This window comes from Stenella coeruleoalba (assembly GCF_951394435.1).
Source record: "Stenella coeruleoalba genome assembly, contig: scaffold_57, whole genome shotgun sequence".
NCBI classification, from domain to species: domain Eukaryota; kingdom Metazoa; phylum Chordata; class Mammalia; order Artiodactyla; family Delphinidae; genus Stenella; species Stenella coeruleoalba.
In genome coordinates this window covers 1,776,036-1,788,630 of record NW_027646459.1, presented here as the reverse complement: position 1 = coordinate 1,788,630, position 12,595 = coordinate 1,776,036, and the positions used below count along the sequence as shown (strand labels likewise).

Genomic DNA, 12,595 nt, shown 5'->3' with positions numbered 1-12,595 from the left:
ATAGGAAAAGAGGCAGAACGTCCACAATGATGCACTTGGCCAAAAAGGGCGTATGCGTTTTTTCCTGAATATATTCAGGAAAAAACGCATACGCCCTTTTTGGCCAACCAAGCAAGCTTGCAAAGGAAATCTGCACTACAATGAAGTCTCACTTCCCCCCAGTCAAAAGGGCCATCTGAAAAAAGTGTAAAATCCAGAAAGGCAGGACAGGCCATGGACAACTGGGAGCCTTGTTATGCTGATGGGCGGGATGTAAATTGCCAACAACCACTCGGGAGAAGTGTATGGTGTTTCCTGAAACACCTAAAAAACAAAGCAACAGAGCCTAGGGCACTGCCACTTATGGTCCTATAGCTTAGGGAAATTAAAATAAAAAAGACACAGCCACCCCAAACTTTCGAACGGCTCTGTTTACAAGAACCTCGTTTACAGTACAAGTTCAACATCGCAGAAAGTGAAAAATGGATAAAGAAGTTGTGGTATTTACTTACAAAGCAATATCACTCAGCAATGAAATCTGTGTCATCAGGCTCGTAGCAGCACAATGAGTGGATTCAGGTATGATGATTCTAACTGAAATAAGTCACACAGAAAAGAAACATCATAAGATATCAGTAATACACGGAATGTAAACTTGCCTACACAGGAACTGAATTACAGAACAGAACAGGGTCTCAAATTTAGAAAACCAACTTATGCTTGCTTAAGGGTAAAGGTGAGTTGGGGTGCTGCATAAAACCAGAGATTGAAATGAGCACAGATAAAGTTCCTTAAGCCAAATATGGAATAGACAAGAGCTACTCCTTGCTCAACGAAATGGACTCAACACCCCATATTAAACCCCTAAGAATGTACCTGACTAGTAAGTATCTTAAAACCTATGGATTGCTATGTCTCCAAAAGAGAATCAAGCATGTGTACAGGGGCATAAACGCAGCAGTGATAGGATTGGAGAGGTTCGGTGAGCAAATGAAGACCCTTTGAAGTCATATTGCATGGTACGCATTACACGGGTCTCAACTCTCCAGGTTTAAGGTATTCTTCCTTCAGCTAAAACATGCATGTGGAACCTAGAGTATGATCAACCATGTGATCGGGAGACGTGTTCAAATATGTCTCAGTTTTCCTCCCCTGGTACTCGGGTGCAACATTCCAGACGCTTTACTAACACTCTCCCGACTTGGAGAGTCAGTCCCTTTAACCTCCTCTTTGGCCCAGTTTGCAATTTCTGCGGAAGATGAACAGGAATAGCGAGAACCAATGAGAGACTAGCTGGAGGTGTCTGGACGGGCAAATTTAACTCTCATTTCTCACCAGGAAGAGGAATTAACCAAAGGCTCAGCGTGCCGTGCCAGAACCAGATTAGGGCCTGAAGCCATCCTGCGGTGTTGCGGCCAGGTCACAAGAAAGCGAGTTGAAGAAAGGAGCTCAGCGGCACTGTAATTCACAAACCTGCAGAGTTATAAATGACAGCTATCGTCCAAAAATAGACTGAAGTAAGGCTGCCAAGAGGACTTGAAAGCGGGGCAGAATTGCAGGAAACCGATTTCAGGAGGTAGACTGGAATTGCATTGAAAGCATAGGAAAAGAGGCAGAACGTCCACAATGATGCACTTGGCCAAAAAGGGCGTATGCGTTTTTTCCTGAATATATTCAGGAAAAAACGCATACGCCCTTTTTGGCCAACCAAGCAAGCTTGCAAAGGAAATCTGCACTACAATGAAGTCTCACTTCCCCCCGGTCAAAAGGGCCATCTGAAAAAAGTGTAAAATCCAGAAAGGCAGGACAGGCCATGGAGAACTGGGAACCTTGTTATGCTGATGGGCGGGATGTAAATTGCCAACAGACACTCGGGAGAAGTGTATGGTGTTTCCTGAAACATCTAAAAAACAAAGCAACAGAGCCTAGGGCACTGCCACTTATGGTCCTATAGCTTAGGGAAATTAAAATCAAAAAGACACAGCCACCCCAAACTTTCGAACGGCTCTGTTTACAAGAACCTCGTTTACAGTACAAGTTCAACATCGCAGAAAGTGAAAAATGGATAAAGAAGTTGTGGTATTTACTTACAAAGCAATATCACTCAGCAATGAAATCTGTGTCATCAGGCCCGTAGCAGCACAATGAGTGGATTCAGGTATGATGATTCTAACTGAAATAAGTCACACAGAAAAGAAACATCATAAGATATCAGTAATACATGGAATGTAAACTTGGCTACACAGGAACTGAATTACAGAACAGAACAGGGTCTCAAATTTAGAAAACCAACTTATGCTTGCTTAAGGGTAAAGGTGAGTTGGGGTGCTGCATAAAACCAGAGATTGAAATGAGCACAGATAAAGTTCCTTAAGCCAAATATGGAATAGACAAGAGCTACTCCTTGCTCAACGAAATGTACTCAACACCGCATATTAAACGCCTAAGAATGTACCTGACTAGTAAGTATCGGAAAACCTATGGATTGCTATGTCTCCAAAAGAGAATCAAGCATGTGTACAGGGGCATAAACGCAGCAGTGATAGGATTGGAGAGGTTCGGTGAGCAAATGAAGACCCTTTGAAGTCATATTGCATGGTACGCATTACACGGGTCTCAACTCTCCAGGTTTAAGGTATTCTTCCTTCAGCTAAAACATGCATGTGGAACCTAGAGTATGATCAACCATGTGATCGGGAGACGTGTTCAAATATGTCTCAGTTTTCCTCCCCTGGTACTCGGGTGCAACATTCCAGACGCTTTACTAACACACTCCCGACTTGGAGAGTCAGTCCCTTTAACCTCCTGTTTGGCCCAGTTTGCAATTTCTGCGGAAGATGAACAGGAATAGCGAGAACCAATGAGAGACTAGCTGGAGGTGTCTGGACGGGCAAATTTAACTCTCATTTCTCACCAGGAAGAGGAATTAACCAAAGGCTCAGCGTGCCGTGCCAGAACCAGATTAGGGCCTGAAGCCATCCTGCGGTGTTGCGGCCAGGTCACAAGAAAGCGAGTTGAAGAAAGGAGCTCAGGGGCACTGTAATTAACAAACCTGCAGACTTATAAATGACAGCTATCGTCCAAAAATAGACTGAAGTAAGGCTGCCAAGAGGACTTGAAAGCGGGGCAGAATTCCAGGAAACCGATTTCAGGAGGTAGACAGGAATTGCATTGAAAGCATAGGAAAAGAGGCAGAACGTCCACAATGATGCACTTGGCCAAAAAGGGCGTATGCGTTTTTTCCTGAATATATTCAGGAAAAAACGCATACGCCCTTTTTGGCCAACCAAGCAAGCTTGCAAAGGAAATCTGCACTACAATGAAGTCTCACTTCCCCCCGGTCAAAAGGGCCATCTGAAAAAAGTGTAAAATCCAGAAAGACAAGACAGGCCATGGAGAACTGGGAGCCTTGTTATGCTGATGGGCGGGATGTAAATTGCCAACAACCGATCGGGAGAAGTGTATGGTGTTTCCTGAAACATCTAAAAAACAAAGCAACAGAACCTAGGGCACTTCCACTTATGGTCCTATAGCTTAGGGAAATTAAAATCAAAAAGACACAGCCACCCCAAAGTTTGGAACGGCTCCGTTTACAAGAACCTCGTTTACAGTACAAGTTCAACATCGCAGAAAGTGAAAAATGGATAAAGAAGTTGTGGTATTTACTTACAAAGCAATATCACTCAGCAATGAAATCTGTGTCATCAGGCCCTTAGCAGCACAATGAGTGGATTCAGGTACGATGATTCTAACTGAAATAAGTCACACAGAAAAAGAAACATCATAAGATATCACTAATACACGGAATGTAAACTTGGCTACACAGGAACTGAATTCCAAAACAGAACAGTGTCTCAAATTTAGAAAAGCAACTTATGCTTGCTTAAGGGTAAAGGTGAGTTGGGGTGCTGCATAAAACCAGAGATTGAAATGAGCACAGATAAAGTTCCTTAAGCCAAATATGGAATAGACAAGAGCTACTCCTTGCTCAACGAAATGGACTCAACACCCCATATTAAACGCCTAAGAATGTACCTGACTAGTAAGTATCTTAAAACCTATGGATTGCTATGTCTCCAAAAGAGAATCAAGCGTGTGTACAGGGGCATAAATGCAGCAGTGATAGGATTGGAGAGGTTCGGTGAGCAAATGGAGACCCTTTGAAGTCATATTGCATGGTACCCATTACACGGGTCTCAACTCTCCAGGTTTAAGGTATTCTTCCTTCAGCTAAAACATGCATGTGGAACCCAAGTATGATCAACCATGTGAATGGGAGACGTGTTCAAATATGTCTCAGTTTTCCTCCCCTGGTACTCGGGTGCAACATTCCAGACGCTTTACTAACACTCTCCCCACTTGGAGTGTCAGCGCCTTTAACCTCCTGTTTGGCCCAGTTTGCAATTTCTGCGGAAGATGAACAGGAATAGCGAGAACCAATGAGAGGCTAGCTGGAGGTGTCTGGACGGGCAAATTTAACTCTCATTTCCCACCAGGAAGAGGAAATAACCAAAGGCTCAGCGTGCCGTACCGGAACCAGATTAGGGCCTGAAGCCATCCTGCGGTGTTGCGGCCAGCTCAAAAGAAAGCGAGTAGAAGAAAGGAGCCCAGGGGCACTGTAATTCACAAACCTGCAGAGTTATAAATGACAGCTATCGTCCAAAAATAGACTGAAGTAAGGCTGCCAAGAGGACTTGAAAGCGGGGCAGAATTGCAGGAAACCGATTTCAGGAGGTAGACTGGAATTGCATTGAAAGCATAGGAAAAGAGGCAGAACGTCCACAATGATGCACTAGGCCAAAATGGGCGTATGCGTTTTTTCCTGAATATATTCAGGAAAAAACGCATACGCCCATTTTGGCCAACCAAGCAAGCTTGCAAAGGAAATCTGCACTACAATGAAGTCTCACTTCCCCCCGGTCAAAAGGGCCATCTGAAAAAAGTGTAAAATCCAGAAAGGCAGGACAGGCCATGGAGAACTGGGAGCCTTGTTATGCTGATGGGCGGGATGTAAATTGCCAACAGACACTCGGGAGAAGTGTATGGTGTTTCCTGAAACATCTAAAAAACAAAGCAACAGAGCCTAGGGCACTGCCACTTATGGTCCTATAGCTTAGGGAAATTAAAATCAAAAAGACACAGCCACCCCAAAGTTTGGGACGCCTCTGTTTACAAGAACCTCGTTTACAGTACAAGTTCAACATCGCAGAAAGTGAAAAATGGATAAAGAACTTGTGGTACTTACGTACAATGCAGTATCACTCAGCAATGAAATCTATGTTATCAGGCCTGTAGCAGCATAATGAGTGGATTCAGGTACGATGATTCTAACTGAAATAAGTCACACAGAAAAAGAAACATCATAAGATATCACTAATACACGGAATGTAAACTTGGCTACACAGGAACTGCATTCCAGAACAGAACAGGGTCTCAAATTTAGAAAACCAACTTATGCTTGCTTAAGGGGAAAGGTGAGTTGGGGTGCTGCATAAAACCAGAGATTGAAATGAGCACAGATAAAGTTCCTTAAGCCAAATATGGAATAGACAAGAGCTACTCCTTGCTCAACGAAATGGACTCAACACCCCATATTAAACCCCTAAGAATGTACCTGACTAGTAAGTATCTTAAAACCTATGGATTGCTATGTCTCCAAAAGAGAATCAAGCGTGTGTACAGGGGCATAAACGCAGCAGTGATAGGATTGGAGAGGTTCGGTGAGCAAATGAAGACCCTTTGAAGTCATATTGCATGGTACCCATTCCACGGGTCTCAACTCTCCAGGTTTAAGGTATTCTTCCTTCAGCTAAAACATGCATGTGGAACCCAAGTATGATCAACCATGTGAACGGGAGACGTGTTCAAATATGTCTCAGTTTTCCTCCCCTGGTACTCGGGTGCAACATTCCAGACGCTTTACTAACACTCTCCCCACTTGGAGAGTCAGCGCCTTTAACCTCCTGTTTGGCCCAGTTTGCAATTTCTGCGGAAGATGAACAGGAATAGCGAGAACCAATGAGAGACTAGCTGGAGGTGTCTGGACGGTCAAATTTAACTCTCATTTCCCACCAGGAAGAGGAAATAACCAAAGGCTCAGCGTGCCGTACTGGAACCAGATTAGGGCCTGAAGCCATCCTGCGGTGTTGCGGCCAGCTCAAAAGAAAGCGAATTGAAGAAAGGAGCTCAGGGTCACTGTAATTCACAAACCTGCAGACTTATAAATGACAGCTATCGTCCAAAAATAGACTGAAGTAAGGCTGCCAAGAGGACTTGAAAGCGGGGCAGAATTGCAGGAAACCGATTTCAGGAGGTAGACTGGAATTGCATTGAAAGCATAGGAAAAGAGGCAGAACGACCACAATGATGCACTTGGCCAAAAAGGGCGTATGCGTTTTTTCCTGAATATATTCAGGAAAAAACGCATACGCCCTTTTTGGCCAACCAAGCAAGCTTGAAAAGGAAATCTGCACTACAATGAAGTCTCACTTCCCCCCGGTCAAAAGGGCCATCTGAAAAAAGTGTACAATCCAGAAAGGCAGGACAGGCCATGGACAACTGGGAGCCTTGTTATGCTGATGGGCGGGATGTAAATTGCCAACAGACACTCGGGAGAAGTGTATGGTGTTTCCTGAAACAAATAAAAAACAAAGCAACAGAGCCTAGGGCACTGCCACTTATGGTCCTATAGCTTAGGGAAATTAAAATCAAAAAGACACAGCCACCCCAAAGTTTGGGACGCCTCTGTTTACAAGAACCTCGTTTACACTACAAGTTCAACATCGCAGAAAGTGAAAAATGGATAAAGAACTTGTGGTACTTACGTACAATGCAGTATCACTCAGCAATGAAATCTATGTCATCAGGCCCGTAGCAGCATAATGAGTGGATTCAGTTACGATGATTCTAACTGAAATAAGTCACACAGAAAAAGAAACATCATAAGATATCAGTAATACACGGAATGTAAACTTGGCTACACAGGAACTGAAATACAGAACAGAACAGGGTCTCAAATTTAGAAAACCAACTTATGCTTGCTTAAGGGGAAAGGTGAGTTGGGGTGCTGCATAAAACCAGAGATTGAAATGAGCACAGATAAAGTTCCTTAAGCCAAATATGGAATAGACAAGAGCTACTCCTTGCTCAACGAAATGGACTCAAAACCCCATATTAAACGCCTAAGAATGTACCTGACTAGTAAGTATCTTAAAACCTATGGATTGCTATGTCTCCAAAAGAGAATCAAGTGTGTGTACAGGGGCATAAACGCAGCAGTGATAGGATTGGAGAGGTTCGGTGAGCAAATGAAGACCCTTTGAAGTCATATTGCATGGTACGCATTACACGGGTCTCAACTCTCCAGGTTTAAGGTATTCTTCCTTCAGCTAAAACATGCATGTGGAACCCAGAGTATGATCAACCATGTGAACGGGAGACGTGTTCAAATATGTCTCAGTTTTCCTCCCCTGGTACTCGGGTGCAACATTCCAGACGCTTTACTAACACTCTCCCCACTTGGAGAGTCAGCGCCTTTAACCTCCTGTTTGGCCCAGTTTGCAATTTCTGCGGAAGATGAACAGGAATAGCGAGAACCAATGAGAGGCTAGCTGGAGGTGTCTGGACGGGCAAATTTAACTCTCATTTCCCACCAGGAAGAGGAATTAACCAAAGGCTCAGCATGCCGGGTCGGAACAAGATTAGGGCCTGAAGCCATCCTGCGGTGTTGCGGCCAGCTCACAAGAAAGCGAGATGAAGAAAGGAGCTCAGGGGCACTGTAATTCACAAACCTGCAGAGTTATAAATGACAGCTATCGTCCAAAAATAGACTGAAGTAAGGCTGCCAAGAGGACTTGAAAGCGGGGCAGAATTGCAGGAAACCGATTTCAGGAGGTAGACTGGAATTGCATTGAAAGCATAGGAAAAGAGGCAGAACGTCCACAATGATGCACTTGGCCAAAAAGGGCGTATGCGTTTTTTCCTGAATATATTCAGGAAAAAACGCATACGCCCTTTTTGGCCAACCAAGCAAGCTTGCAAAGGAAATCTGCACTACAATGAAGTCTCACTTCCGCCCGGTCAAATGGGCCATCTGAAAAAAGTGTAAAATCCAGAAAGTCAACAGGCCATTGAGAACTGGGAGCCTTGTTATGCTGATGGGCGGGATGTAAATTGCCAACAGACACTCCGGAGAAGTGTATGGTGTTTCCTGAAACATCTAAAAAACAAAGTAACAGAGCCTAGGGCACTTCCACTTATGGTCCTATAGCTTAGGGAAATTAAAATCAAAAAGACACAGCCACCCCAAAGTTTGGAACGGCTCTGTTTACAAGAACCTCGTTTACAGTACAAGTTCAACATCGCAGAAAGTGAAAAATTGATAAAGAAGTTGTTGTATTCACTTAGAAAGCAATATCACTCAGCAATGAAATCTATGTCATCAGGCCCGTAGCAGCACAATGAGTGTATTCAGGTATGATGATTCTAACTGAAATAAGTCACACAGAAAAGGAAACATCATAAGATATCAATAATACACGGAATGGAAACTTGGCTACACAGGAACTGAATTACAGAACAGAACAGGGACTCAAATTTAGAAAACCAACTTATGCTTGCTTAAGGGTAAAGGTGAGTTGGGGTGCTGCATAAAACCAGAGATTGAAATGAGCACAGATAAAGTTCCTTAAGCCAAATATGGAATAGACAAGAGCTACTCCTTGCTCAACGAAATGGACTCAACACCGCATATTAAACGCCTAAGAATGTAACTGACTAGTAAGTATCTTAAAACCTATGAATTGCTATGTCTCCGAAGGGGAATCAAGCATGTGTACAGGGGCATAAACGCAGCAGTGATAGGATTGGAGAGGTTCGGTGAGCAAATGAAGACCCTTTGAAGTCATATTGCATGGTACCCATTCCACGGGTTTCAACTACCCAGGTTTAAGGTATTCTTCCTTCAGCTAAAACATGCATGTGGAACCCAGAGTATGATCAACCATGTGATCGGGAGACGTGTTCAAATATGTCTCAGTTTTCGTACCCTGGTACTCGGGTGAAACATTCCAGACGCTTTACTAACACTCTCCCCACTTGGAGAGTCAGCACCTTTAACCTGCTGTTTGGCCCAGTTTGCAATTTCTGCGGAAGATGAACAGGAATAGCGAGAATCAATGAGAGACTAGCTGGAGGTGTCTGGACGGGCAAATTTAACTCTCATTTCCCACCAGGAAGAGGAATTAACCAAAGGCTCAGCGTGCCGTGCCGGAACCAGATTAGGGCCTGAAGCCATCCTGCGGTGTTGCGGCCAGCTCACAAGAAAGCGAGTTGAAGAAAGGAGCTCAGGGGCACTGTAATTCACAAACCTGCAGAGTTATAAATGACAGCTATCGTCCAAAAATAGACTGAAGTAAGGCTGCCAAGAGGACTTGAAAGCGGGGCAGAATTGCAGGAAACCGATTTCAGGAGGTAGACTGGAATTCCATTGAAAGCATAGGAAAAGAGACAGAACGTCCACAATGATGCACTTGGCCAAAAAGGGCGTATGCGTTTTTTCCTGAATATATTCAGGAAAAAACGCATACGCCCTTTTTGGCCAACCAAGCAAGCTTGCAAAGGAAATCTGCACTACAATGAAGTTTCACTTCCCCCCGGTCAAAAGGGCCATCTGAAAAAAGTGTAAAATCCAGAAAGGCAGGACAGGCCATGGAGAACTGGGAGCCTTGTTATGCTGATGGGCGGGATGTAAATTGCCAACAGACACTCGGGAGAAGTGTATGGTGTTTCCTGAAACATCTAAAAAACAAAGCAACAGAGCCTAGGGCACTTCCACTTATGGTCCTATAGCTTAGGGAAATTAAAATCAAAAAGACACAGCCACCCCAAAGTTTGGGACGCCTCCGTTTACAAGAACCCCGTTTACCGTACAAGTTCAATATCACATAAAGTGAAAAATGGATAAAGAACTTGTGGTACTTACGTACAATGCAGTATCACTCAGCAATGAAATCTATGTCATCAGGCCCGTAGCAGCATAATGAGTGGATTCAGGTACGATGATTCTAACTGAAATAAGTCACACAGAAAAAGAAACATCATAAGATATCACTAATACACGGAATGTAAACTTGGCTACACAGGAACTGCATTCCAAAACAGAACAGGGTCTCAAATTTAGAAAACCAACTTATGCTTGCTTAAGGGGAAAGGTGAGTTGGGGTGCTGCATAAAACCAGAGATTGAAATGAGCACAGATAAAGTTCCTTAAGCCAAATATGGAATAGACAAGAGCTACTCCTTGCTCAACGAAATGGACTCAAAACCCCATATTAAACGCCTAAGTATGTACCTGACTAGTAAGTATCTTAAAACCTATGGATTGCTATGTCTCCAAAAGAGAATCAAGCGTGTGTACAGGGGCATAAACGCAGCAGTGATAGGATTGGAGAGGTTCGGTGAGCAAATGAAGACCCTTTGAAGTCATATTGCATGGTACCCATTACACGGGTCTCAACTCTCCAGGTTTAAGGTATTCTTCATTCAGCTAAAACATGCATGTGGAACCCAGAGTATGATCAACCATGTGAACGGGAGACGTGTTCAAATATGTCTCAGTTTTCCTCCCCTGGTACTCGGGTGCAACATTCCAGACGCTTTACTAACACTCTCCCGACTTGGAGAGTCAGTCCCTTTAACCTCCTGTTTGGCCCAGTTTGCAATTTCTGCGGAAGATGAACAGGAATAGCGAGAACCAATGAGAGGCTAGCTGGAGGTGTCTGGACGGGCAAATTTAACTCTCATTTCCCACCAGGAAGAGGAATTAACCAAAGGCTCAGCATGCCGGGCCGGAACAAGATTAGGGCCTGAAGCCATCCTGCGGTGTTGCGGCCAGGTCACAAGAAAGCGAGTTGAAGAAAGGAGCTCAGGGGCACTGTAATTCACAAACCTGCAGAGTTATAAATGACAGCTATCGTCCAAAAATAGACTGAAGTAAGGCTGCCAAGAGGACTTGAAAGCGGGGCAGAATTGCAGGAAACCGATTTCAGGAGGTAGACTGGAATTGCATTGAAAGCATAGGAAAAGAGGCAGAACGTCCACAATGATGCACTTGGCCAAAAAGGGCGTATGCGTTTTTTCCTGAATATATTCAGGAAAAAACGCATATGCCCTTTTTGGCCAACCAAGCAAGCTTGCAAAGGAAATCTGCACTACAATGAAGTCTCACTTCCCCCCGGTCAAAAGGGCCATCTGAAAAAAGTGTAAAATCCAGAAAGGCAACAGGCCATTGAGAACTGGGAGCCTTGTTGTGCTGATGGGAGGGATGTAAATTGCCAACAGACACTAGGGAGAAGTGTATGGTGTTTCCTGAAACATCTAAAAAACAAAGCAACAGAGCCTAGGGCACTTCCACTTATGGTCCTATAGCTTAGGGAAATTAAAATCAAAAAGACACAGCCACCCCAAAGTTTGGAACGGCTCTGTTTACAAGAACCTCGTTTACAGTACAAGTTCAACATCGCAGAAAGTGAAAAATGGATAAAAAAGTTGTGGTATTCACTTACAAAACAATATCACTCAGCAATGAAATCTATGTCATCAGGCCCGTAGCAGCACAATGAGTGGATTCAGGTATGATGATTCTAACTGAAGGAAGTCACACAGAAAAAGAAACATCATAAGATATCAGTAATACACGGAATGGAAACTTGGCTACACAGGAACTGAATTACAGAACAGAACAGGGTCTCAAATTTAGAAAACCAACTTATGCTTGCTTAAGGGGAAAGGTGAGTTGGGGTGCTGCATAAAACCAGAGATTGAAATGAGCACAGATAAAGTTCCTTAAGCCAAATATGGAATAGACAAGAGCTACTCCTTGCTCAACGAAATGGACTCAACATCGCATATTAAACGCCTAAGAATGTACATGACTAGTAAGTATCTTAAAACCTATGGATTGCTATGTCTCCGAAGGGGAATCAAGCATGTGTACAGGGCCATAAACGCAGCAGTGATAGGATTGGAGAGGTTCGGTGAGCAAATGAAGACCCTTTGAAGTCATATTGCATGGTACCCATTCCACGGGTTTCAACTACCCAGGTTTTAGGTATTCTTCCTTCAGCTAAAACATGCATGGGGAACCCAAGTATGATCAACCATGTGAAAAGGAGACGTGTTCAAATATGTCTCAGTTTTCGTACCCTGGTACTCGGGTGCAACATTCCAGACGCTTTACTAACACTCTCCCCACTTGGAGAGTCAGCACCTTTAACCTCCTGTTTGGCCCAGTTTGCAATTTCTGCGGAAGATGAACAGGAATAGCGAGAACCAATGAGAGGCTAGCTGGAGGTGTCTGGACGGGCAAATTTAACTCTCATTTCCCACCAGGAAGAGGAATTAACCAAAGGCTCAGCGTGCCATGCCGGAACCAGATTAGGGCCTGAAGCCATCCTGCGGTGTTGCAGCCAGGTCACAAGAAAGCGAGTTGAAGAAAGGAGCTCAGGGGCACTGTAATTCACAAACCTGCAGAGTTATAAATGACAGCTATCGTCCAAAAATAGACTGAAGTAAGGCTGCCAAGAGGACTTGAAAGCGGGGCAGAATTGCAGGAAAC

At 44.0% G+C, this 12,595-nt stretch overlaps 1 long non-coding RNA gene across 1 annotated transcript in view; it reads right to left on the bottom strand.

Moving 5' to 3' along the window:
* Window positions 1–12,595, bottom strand: part of LOC307181095 — a 165,871-nt gene that overhangs the window by 144,767 nt on the left and 8,509 nt on the right. The window contains exon 2 of the long non-coding RNA XR_013825892.1: window positions 6,800–6,889. This is a non-coding gene — a long non-coding RNA (uncharacterized lncRNA). The remainder of the gene's footprint in view (window positions 1–6,799; window positions 6,890–12,595) is intronic.